The sequence below is a fragment of the Corythoichthys intestinalis genome, unplaced genomic scaffold, assembly GCF_030265065.1.
Source record: "Corythoichthys intestinalis isolate RoL2023-P3 unplaced genomic scaffold, ASM3026506v1 HiC_scaffold_24, whole genome shotgun sequence".
In the NCBI taxonomy this organism is placed as follows: Eukaryota; Metazoa; Chordata; class Actinopteri; order Syngnathiformes; family Syngnathidae; genus Corythoichthys; species Corythoichthys intestinalis.
In genome coordinates this window covers 8213961-8224867 of record NW_026651593.1, presented here as the reverse complement: position 1 = coordinate 8224867, position 10907 = coordinate 8213961, and positions in this window count along the sequence as shown.

The window sequence follows — 10907 nt, the reverse complement described above, 5'->3', positions numbered from 1 at the left end:
TCTATGCGATATGGCCGAGAAATGTAATTTTGATGTTAACTCCCAAACCGCTGCGCAGAAGTCAACCAAACTTCACCCAATAGTGTATTGTATCACAATTTAGTAGTTACATGTAGAAATTTGGTTCTAGGACATTTGATTTGAGCGCAATTCTCAAACTTTGGTCAAAAAAGCCATTTAAGCCTTTTCACAGTGAGATCTATGCGATATGGCCGAGAAATGTAATTTTGATGTTAACTCCCAAACCGCTGCGCAGAAGTCAACCAAACTTCACCCAATAGTGTATTTTATCACAATCTAGTAGTTACATTTGGAAATTTAGTTTTAGGACATTTGGTTTGAGCGCAATCTTCAAACTTAATTAAAAAAAGTCATTTAAGCCTTTTCACAGTGAGATTTTTGCGATATGGCCGAGAAATGTAATTTTGATGTTCACTCCCAAACCGCTGCGCAGAAGTCAACCAAACTTCACCCATTAGTGTATTTTATCACAATGTAGTAGTTACATTTGGAAATTTAGTTTTAGGACATTTGGTTTGAGCGCAATCTTCAAACTTAATTAAAAAAAGTCATTTAAGCCTTTTCACAGTGAGATCTATGCGATATGGCCGAGAAATGTAATTTTGATGTTCACTCCCAAACCGCTGCGCAGAAGTCAACCAAACTTCACCCATTAGTGTATTGTATCACAATCTAGTAGTTACATGTGGAAATTTGGTTCTAGGACATTTGATTTGAGCGCAATCCTCAAACTTAGGTCAAAAAAGCCATTTAAGCCTTTTCACAGTGAGATCTATGCGATATGGCCGAGAAATGTAATTTTGATGTTAACTCCCAAACCGCTGTGCAGAAGTAAACCAAACTTCACCCAATAGTGTATTTTATCATAATCTAGTAGTTACATTTGGAAATTTAGTTCTAGGACATTTGGTTTGAGCGCAATCATCAAACTTAAGTCAAAAAAGCCATTTAAGCCTTTTCACAGTGAGATCTATGCGATATGGCCGAGAAATGTAATTTTGATGTTAACTCCCAAACCGCTGCGCAGAAGTCAACCAAACTTCACCCAATAGTGTATTTTATCACAATCTAGTAGTTACATTTAGAAATTTAGTTCTAAGACATTTGGTTTGAGCGCAATCTTCAAAATTAATTAAAATAAGTCATTTAAGCCTTTTCACAGTGAGATCTATGCGATATGGCCGAGAAATGTAATTTTGATGTTAACTCCCAAACCGCTGCGCAGAAGTAAACCAAACTTCACCCAATAGTGTATTGTATCACAATCTAGTAGTTACATGTGGAAATTTGGTTCTAGGACATTTGATTTGAGCGCAATCCTCAAACTTAGGTCAAAAAAGCCATTTAAGCCTTTTCACAGTGAGATCTATGCGATATGGCCGAGAAATGTAATTTTGATGTTTACTCCCAAACCGCTGCGCAGAAGTAAACCAAACTTCACCCAATAGTGTATTGTATCACAATCTAGTAGTTACATGTGGAAATTTGGTTCTAGGACATTTGATTTGAGCGCAATCCTCAAACTTAGGTCAAAAAAGCCATTTAAGCCTTTTCACAGTGAGATCTACGCGATATGGCTGAGAAATGTAATTTTGATGTTAACTCCCAAACCGCTGCGCAAAAGTCAACCAAACTTCACCCAATAGTGTATTTTATCACAATCTAGTAGTTACATTTAGAAATTTAGTTCTAAGACATTTGGTTTGAGCGCAATCTTCAAACTTAATTAAAAAAAGTCATTTAAGCCTTTTCACAGTGAGATCTATGCGATATGGCCGAGAAATGTAATTTTGATGTTAACTCCCAAACCGCTGCGCAGAAGTCAACCAAACTTCACCCAATAGTGTATTTTATCACAATCTAGTAGTTACATTTGAAAATTTAGTTTTAGGACATTTGGTTTGAGCGCAATCTTCAAACTTAATTAAAAAAAGTCATTTAAGCCTTTTCACAGTGAGATCTATGCGATATGGCCGAGAAATGTAATTTTGATGTTCACTCCCAAACCGCTGCGCAGAAGTCAACCAAACTTCACCCATTAGTGTATTGTATCACAATCTAGTAGTTACATGTGGAAATTTGGTTCTAGGACATTTGATTTGAGCGCAATCCTCAAACTTAGGTCAAAAAAGCCATTTAAGCCTTTTCACAGTGAGATCTATGCGATATGGCCGAGAAATGTAATTTTGATGTTAACTCCCAAACCGCTGCGCAGAACTCAACCAAACTTCACCCAATAGTGTATTTTATCACAATCTAGTAGTTACATTTGGAAATTTAGTTTTAGGACAATTGGTTTGAGCGCAATCTTCAAACTTAATTAAAAAAAGTCATTTAAGCCTTTTCACAGTGAGATCTATGCGATATGGCCGAGAAATGTAATTTTGATGTTCACTCCCAAACCGCTGCGCAGAAGTCAACCAAACTTCACCCATTAGTGTATTGTATCACAATCTAGTAGTTACATGTGGAAATTTGGTTCTAGGACATTTGATTTGAGCGCAATCCTCAAACTTAGGTCAAAAAAGCCATTTAAGCCTTTTCACAGTGAGATCTATGCGATATGGCCGAGAAATGTAATTTTGATGTTAACTCCCAAACCGCTGCACAGAAGTCAACCAAACTTCACCCAATAGTGTATTTTATCACTATCTAGTAGTTACATTTAGAAATTTAGTTCTAGGACATTTGGTTTGAGCGCAATCATCAAACTTAGGTCAAAAAAGCCATTTAAGCCTTTTCACAGTGAGATCTATGAGATATGGCTGAGAAATGTAATTTTGATGTTAACTCCCAAACCGCTGCGAAGAAGTCAACCAAACTTCACCCAATAGTGTATTTAATCACAATCTAGTAGTTACATTTGGAAATTTAGTTTTAGGACATTTGATTTGAGCGCAATCTTCAAACTTAATTAAAAAAAGTCATTTAAGCCTTTTCACAGTGAGATCTATGCGATATGGCCGAGAAATGTAATTTTGATGTTCACTCCCAAACCGCTGCGCAGAAGTCAACCAAACTTCACCTATTAGTGTATTGTATCACAATCTAGTAGTTACATGTGGAAATTTGGTTCTAGGACATTTGGTTTGAGCGCAATCCTCAAACTTAGGTCAAAAAAGCCATTTAAGCCTTTTCACAGTGAGATCTATGCGATACGGCCGAGAAATGTAATTTTGATGTTAACTCCCAAACCGCTGCGCAGAAGTCAACCAAACTTCACCCAATAGTGTATTTTATCACAATCTAGTAGTTACATTTGAAAATTTAGTTTTAGGACATTTGGTTTGAGCGCAATCTTCAAACAATTAAAAAAAAGTCATTTAAGCCTTTTCACAGTGAGATCTATGCGATATGGCCGAGAAATGTAATTTTGATGTTCACTCCCAAACCGCTGCGCAGAAGTCAACCAAACTTCACCCATTAGTGTATTGTATCACAATCTAGAAGTTACATGTGGAAATTTGGTTCTAGGACATTGATTTGAGCGCAATCTTCAAACTTAGGTCAAAAAAGCCATTTAAGCCTTTTCACAGTGAGATCTATGCGATATGGCCGAGAAATGTAATTTTGATGTTAACTCCCAAACCGCTGCGCAGAAGTAAACCAAACTTCACCCAATAGTGTATTTTATCATAATCTAGTAGTTACATTTGGAAATTTAGTTCTAGGACATTTGGTTTGAGCGCAATCTTCAAACTTAATTAAAAAAAGTCATTTAAGCCTTTTCACAGTGAGATCTATGCGATATGGCCGAGAAATGTAATTTTGATGTTCACTCCCAAACCGCTGCGCAGAAGTCAACCAAACTTCACCCAATAGTGTATTTTATCATAATCTAGTAGTTACATTTAGAAATTTCGTTCTAGGACATTTGGTTTGAGCGCAATCATCAAACTTAATTTAAAAAAGTCATTTAAGCCTTTTCACAGTGAGATCTATGCGATATGGCTGAGAAATGTAATTTTGATGTTAACTCCCAAACCGCTGCGCCGCAGTCAACCAAACTTCACCCAATAGTGTATTTTATCACAATCTAGTAGTTACATGTGGAAATTTGGTTCTAGGACATTTGATTTGAGCACAATTCTTAAACTTAGGTCAAAAAAGCCATTTAAGCCTTTTCACAGTGAGATCTATGCGATATGGCCGAGAAATGTAATTTTGATGTTAACTCCCAAACCGCTGCGCAGAAGTCAACCAAACTTCACCCAATAGTGTATTTTATCACAATTTAGTAGTTACATTTGGAAATTTAGTTTTAGGACATTTGGTTTGAGCGCAATCTTCAAACTTAATTAAAAAAAGTCATTTAAGCCTTTTCACAGTGAGATCTATGCGATATGGCCGAGAAATGTAATTTTGATGTTCACTCCCAAACCGCTGCGCAGAAGTCAACCAAACTTCACCCATTAGTGTATTGTATCACAATCTAGTAGTTACATGTGGAAATTTGGTTCTAGGACATTTGATTTGAGCGCAATCTTCAAACTTAATTAAAAAAAAGTCATTTAAGCCTTTTCACAGTGAGATCTATGCGATATGGCCGAGAAATGTAATTTTGATGTTAACTCCCAAACCGCTGCGCAGAAGTCAACCAAACTTCACCCAATAGTGTATTTTATCACAATCTAGTAGTTACATTTGGAAATTTAGTTTTAGGACATTTGGTTTGAGCGCAATCTTCAAACTTAATTAAAAAAAGTCATTTAAGCCTTTTCACAGTGAGATCTATGCGATATGGCCGAGAAATGTAATTTTGATGTTCACTCCCAAACCGCTGCGCAGAAGTCAACCAAACTTCACCCAATAGTGTATTGTATCACAATCTAGTAGTTACATGTGGAAATTTGGTTCTAGGACATTTGGTTTGAGCGCAATCCTCAAACTTAGGTCAAAAAAGCCATTTAAGCCTTTTCACAGTGAGATCTATGCGATATGGCCGAGAAATGTAATTTTGATGTTAACTCCCAAACCGCTGCGCAGAAGTCAACCAAACTTCACCCAATAGTGTATTGTATCACAATCTAGTAGTTACATGTGGAAATTTGGTTCTAGGACATTTGATTTGAGCGCAATTCTCAAACTTAGGTCAAAAAGCCATTTAAGCCTTTTCACAGTGAGATCTATGCGATATGGCCGAGAAATGTAATTTTGATGTTAACTCCCAAACCGCTGCACAGAAGTCAACCAAACTTCACCCAATAGTGTATTTTATCACTATCTAGTAGTTACATTTAGAAATTTAGTTCTAGGACATTTGGTTTGAGCGCAATCATCAAACTTAGGTCAAAAAAGCCATTTAAGCCTTTTCACAGTGAGATCTATGAGATATGGCTGAGAAATGTAATTTTGATGTTAACTCCCAAACCGCTGCGAAGAAGTCAACCAAACTTCACCCAATAGTGTATTTAATCACAATCTAGTAGTTACATTTGGAAATTTAGTTTTAGGACATTTGATTTGAGCGCAATCTTCAAACTTAATTAAAAAAAGTCATTTAAGCCTTTTCACAGTGAGATCTATGCGATATGGCCGAGAAATGTAATTTTGATGTTCACTCCCAAACCGCTGCGCAGAAGTCAACCAAACTTCACCTATTAGTGTATTGTATCACAATCTAGTAGTTACATGTGGAAATTTGGTTCTAGGACATTTGGTTTGAGCGCAATCCTCAAACTTAGGTCAAAAAAGCCATTTAAGCCTTTTCACAGTGAGATCTATGCGATACGGCCGAGAAATGTAATTTTGATGTTAACTCCCAAACCGCTGCGCAGAAGTCAACCAAACTTCACCCAATAGTGTATTTTATCACAATCTAGTAGTTACATTTGAAAATTTAGTTTTAGGACATTTGGTTTGAGCGCAATCTTCAAACAATTAAAAAAAAGTCATTTAAGCCTTTTCACAGTGAGATCTATGCGATATGGCCGAGAAATGTAATTTTGATGTTCACTCCCAAACCGCTGCGCAGAAGTCAACCAAACTTCACCCATTAGTGTATTGTATCACAATCTAGAAGTTACATGTGGAAATTTGGTTCTAGGACATTGATTTGAGCGCAATCTTCAAACTTAGGTCAAAAAAGCCATTTAAGCCTTTTCACAGTGAGATCTATGCGATATGGCCGAGAAATGTAATTTTGATGTTAACTCCCAAACCGCTGCGCAGAAGTAAACCAAACTTCACCCAATAGTGTATTTTATCATAATCTAGTAGTTACATTTGGAAATTTAGTTCTAGGACATTTGGTTTGAGCGCAATCTTCAAACTTAATTAAAAAAAGTCATTTAAGCCTTTTCACAGTGAGATCTATGCGATATGGCCGAGAAATGTAATTTTGATGTTCACTCCCAAACCGCTGCGCAGAAGTCAACCAAACTTCACCCAATAGTGTATTTTATCATAATCTAGTAGTTACATTTAGAAATTTCGTTCTAGGACATTTGGTTTGAGCGCAATCATCAAACTTAATTTAAAAAAGTCATTTAAGCCTTTTCACAGTGAGATCTATGCGATATGGCTGAGAAATGTAATTTTGATGTTAACTCCCAAACCGCTGCGCCGCAGTCAACCAAACTTCACCCAATAGTGTATTTTATCACAATCTAGTAGTTACATGTGGAAATTTGGTTCTAGGACATTTGATTTGAGCACAATTCTTAAACTTAGGTCAAAAAAGCCATTTAAGCCTTTTCACAGTGAGATCTATGCGATATGGCCGAGAAATGTAATTTTGATGTTAACTCCCAAACCGCTGCGCAGAAGTCAACCAAACTTCACCCAATAGTGTATTTTATCACAATTTAGTAGTTACATTTGGAAATTTAGTTTTAGGACATTTGGTTTGAGCGCAATCTTCAAACTTAATTAAAAAAAGTCATTTAAGCCTTTTCACAGTGAGATCTATGCGATATGGCCGAGAAATGTAATTTTGATGTTCACTCCCAAACCGCTGCGCAGAAGTCAACCAAACTTCACCCATTAGTGTATTGTATCACAATCTAGTAGTTACATGTGGAAATTTGGTTCTAGGACATTTGATTTGAGCGCAATCTTCAAACTTAATTAAAAAAAAGTCATTTAAGCCTTTTCACAGTGAGATCTATGCGATATGGCCGAGAAATGTAATTTTGATGTTAACTCCCAAACCGCTGCGCAGAAGTCAACCAAACTTCACCCAATAGTGTATTTTATCACAATCTAGTAGTTACATTTGGAAATTTAGTTTTAGGACATTTGGTTTGAGCGCAATCTTCAAACTTAATTAAAAAAAGTCATTTAAGCCTTTTCACAGTGAGATCTATGCGATATGGCCGAGAAATGTAATTTTGATGTTCACTCCCAAACCGCTGCGCAGAAGTCAACCAAACTTCACCCAATAGTGTATTGTATCACAATCTAGTAGTTACATGTGGAAATTTGGTTCTAGGACATTTGGTTTGAGCGCAATCCTCAAACTTAGGTCAAAAAAGCCATTTAAGCCTTTTCACAGTGAGATCTATGCGATATGGCCGAGAAATGTAATTTTGATGTTAACTCCCAAACCGCTGCGCAGAAGTCAACCAAACTTCACCCAATAGTGTATTGTATCACAATCTAGTAGTTACATGTGGAAATTTGGTTCTAGGACATTTGATTTGAGCGCAATTCTCAAACTTAGGTCAAAAAGCCATTTAAGCCTTTTCACAGTGAGATCTATGCGATATGGCCGAGAAATGTAATTTTGATGTTAACTCCCAAACCGCTGCGCAGAAGTCAACCAAACTTCACCCAATAGTGTATTTTATCACAATCTAGTAGTTACATTTGGAAATTTAGTTCTAGGACATTTGGTTTGAGCGCAATCATCAAACTTAGGTCAAAAAAGCCATTTAAGCCTTTTAACAGTGAGATCTATGCGATATGGCTGAGAAATGTAATTTTGATGTTAACTCCCAAACCGCTGCGCAGAAGTCAACCAAACTTCACCCAATAGTGTATTTTATCACAATCTAGTAGTTACATTTAGAAATTTAGTTCTAGGACATTTGGTTTGAGCGCAATCTTCAAACTTAATTAAAAAAAGTCATTTAAGCCTTTTCACAGTGAGATCTATGCGATATGGCCGAGAAATGTAATTTTGATGTTAACTCCCAAACCGCTGCGCAGAAGTCAACCAAACTTCACCCAATAGTGTATTGTATCACAATCTAGTAGTTACATGTGGAAATTTGGTTCTAGGACATTTGGTTTGAGCGCAATCCTCAAACTTAGGTCAAAAAAGCCATTTAAGCCTTTTCACAGTGAGATCTATGCGATATGGCCGAGAAATGTAATTTTGATGTTAACTCCCAAACCGCTGCGCAGAAGTAAACCAAACTTCACCCAATAGTGTATTGTATCACAATCTAGTAGTTACATGTGGAAATTTTGTTCTAGGACATTTGATTTGAGCGCAATTCTCAAACTTAGGTCAAAAAAGCCATTTAAGCCTTTTCACAGTGAGATCTATGCGATATGGCCGAGAAATGTAATTTTGATGTTAACTCCCAAACCGCTGCGCAGAAGTCAACCAAACTTCACACAATAGTGTATTTTATCACAATCTAGTAGTTACATGTGGAAATTTAGTTTTAGGACATTTGGTTTGAGCGCAATCTTCAAACTTAATTAAAAAAAGTCATTTAAGCCTTTTCACAGTGAGATCTATGCGATATGGCCGAGAAATGTAATTTTGATGTTAACTCCCAAACCGCTGCGCAGAAGTCAACCAAACTTCACCCAATAGTGTATTTTATCACAATCTAGTAGTTACATTTGGAAATTTAGTTTTAGGACATTTGGTTTGAGCGCAATCTTCAAACTTAATTAAAAAAAGTCATTTAAGCCTTTTCACAGTGAGATCTATGCGATATGGCCGAGAAATGTAATTTTGATGTTCACTCCCAAACCGCTGCGCAGAAGTCAACCAAACTTCACCCATTAGTGTATTGTATCACAATCTAGTAGTTACATGTGGAAATTTGGTTCTAGGACATTTGATTTGAGCACAATCCTCAAACTTAGGTCAAAAAAGCCATTTAAGCCTTTTCACAGTGAGATCTATGCGATATGGCCGAGAAATGTAATTTTGATGTTAACTCCCAAACCGCTGCGCAGAAGTAAACCAAACTTCACCCAATAGTGTATTGTATCACAATCTAGTAGTTACATGTGGAAATTTGGTTCTAGGACATTTGATTTGAGCGCAATCTTCAAACTTAATTAAAAAAAGTCATTTAAGCCTTTTCACAGTGAGATCTATGCGATATGGCCGTGAAATGTAATTTTGATGTTCACTCCCAAACCGCTGCGCAGAAGTCAACCAAACTTCACCCAGTAGTGTATTTTATCACAATCTAGTAGTTACATTTAGAAATTTAGTTCTAGGACATTTGGTTTGAGCGCAATCTTCAAACTTAATTTAAAAAAGTCATTTAAGCCTTTTAACAGGGAGATCTATGCGATATGGCCGAGAAATGTAATTTTGATGTTCACTCCCAAACCGCTGCGCAGAAGTCAACAAAACTTCACCCATTAGTGTATTGTATCACAATCTAGTAGTTACATGTGGAAATTTGGTTCTAGGACATTTGATTTGAGCGCAATCCTCAAACTTAGGTCAAAAAAGCCATTTAAGCCTTTTCACAGTGAGATCTATGCGATATGGCCGAGAAATGTAATTTTGATGTTAACTCCCAAACCGCTGCGCAGAAGTCAACCAAACTTCACCCAATAGTGTATTGTATCACAATCTAGTAGTTACATCTGGAAATTTGGTTCTAGGACATTTGATTTGAGCGCAATCCTCAAACTTAGGTCAAAAAAGCCATTTAAGCCTTTTCACAGTGAGATCTATGCGATATGGCCGAGAAATGTAATTTTGATGTTAACTCCCAAACAGCTGCGCAGAAGTAAACCAAACTTCACCCAATAGTGTATTGTATCACAATCTAGTAGTTACATTTGAAAATTTTGTTCTAGGACATTTTGTTTGAGCGCAATCATCAAACTTAATTAAAAAAAGTCATTTAATCCTTTTCACAGTGAGATCTATGCGATATGGCCGAGAAATGTAATTTTGATGTTAACTCCCAAACCGCTGCGCAGAAGTCAACCAAACTTCACCCAATAGTGTATTGTATCACAATCTAGTAGTTACATGTGGAAATTTGGTTCTAGGACATTTGATTTGAGCGCAATCTTCAAACTTAATTAAAAAAAAGTCATTTAAGCCTTTTCACAGTGAGATCTATGCGATATGGCCGAGAAATGTAATTTTGATGTTAACTCCCAAACCGCTGCGCAGAAGTCAACCAAACTTCACCCAATAGTGTATTTTATCACAATCTAGTAGTTACATTTGGGAATTTAGTTTTAGGACATTTGGTTTGAGCGCAATCTTCAAACTTAATTAAAAAAAGTCATTTAAGCCTTTTCACAGTGAGATCTATGCGATATGGCCGAGAAATGTAATTTTGATGTTCACTCCCAAACCGCTGCGCAGAAGTCAACCAAACTTCACCCAATAGTGTATTGTATCACAATCTAGTAGTTACATGTGGAAATTTGGTTCTAGGACATTTGGTTTGAGCGCAATCCTCAAACTTAGGTCAAAAAAGCCATTTAAGCCTTTTCACAGTGAGATCTATGCGATATGGCCGAGAAATGTAATTTTGATGTTAACTCCCAAACCGCTGCGCAGAAGTCAACCAAACTTCACCCAATAGTGTATTGTATCACAATCTAGTAGTTACATGTGGAAATTTGGTTCTAGGACATTTGATTTGAGCGCAATTCTCAAACTTAGATCAAAAAGCCATTTAAGCCTTTTCACAGTGAGATCTATGCGATATGGCCGAGAA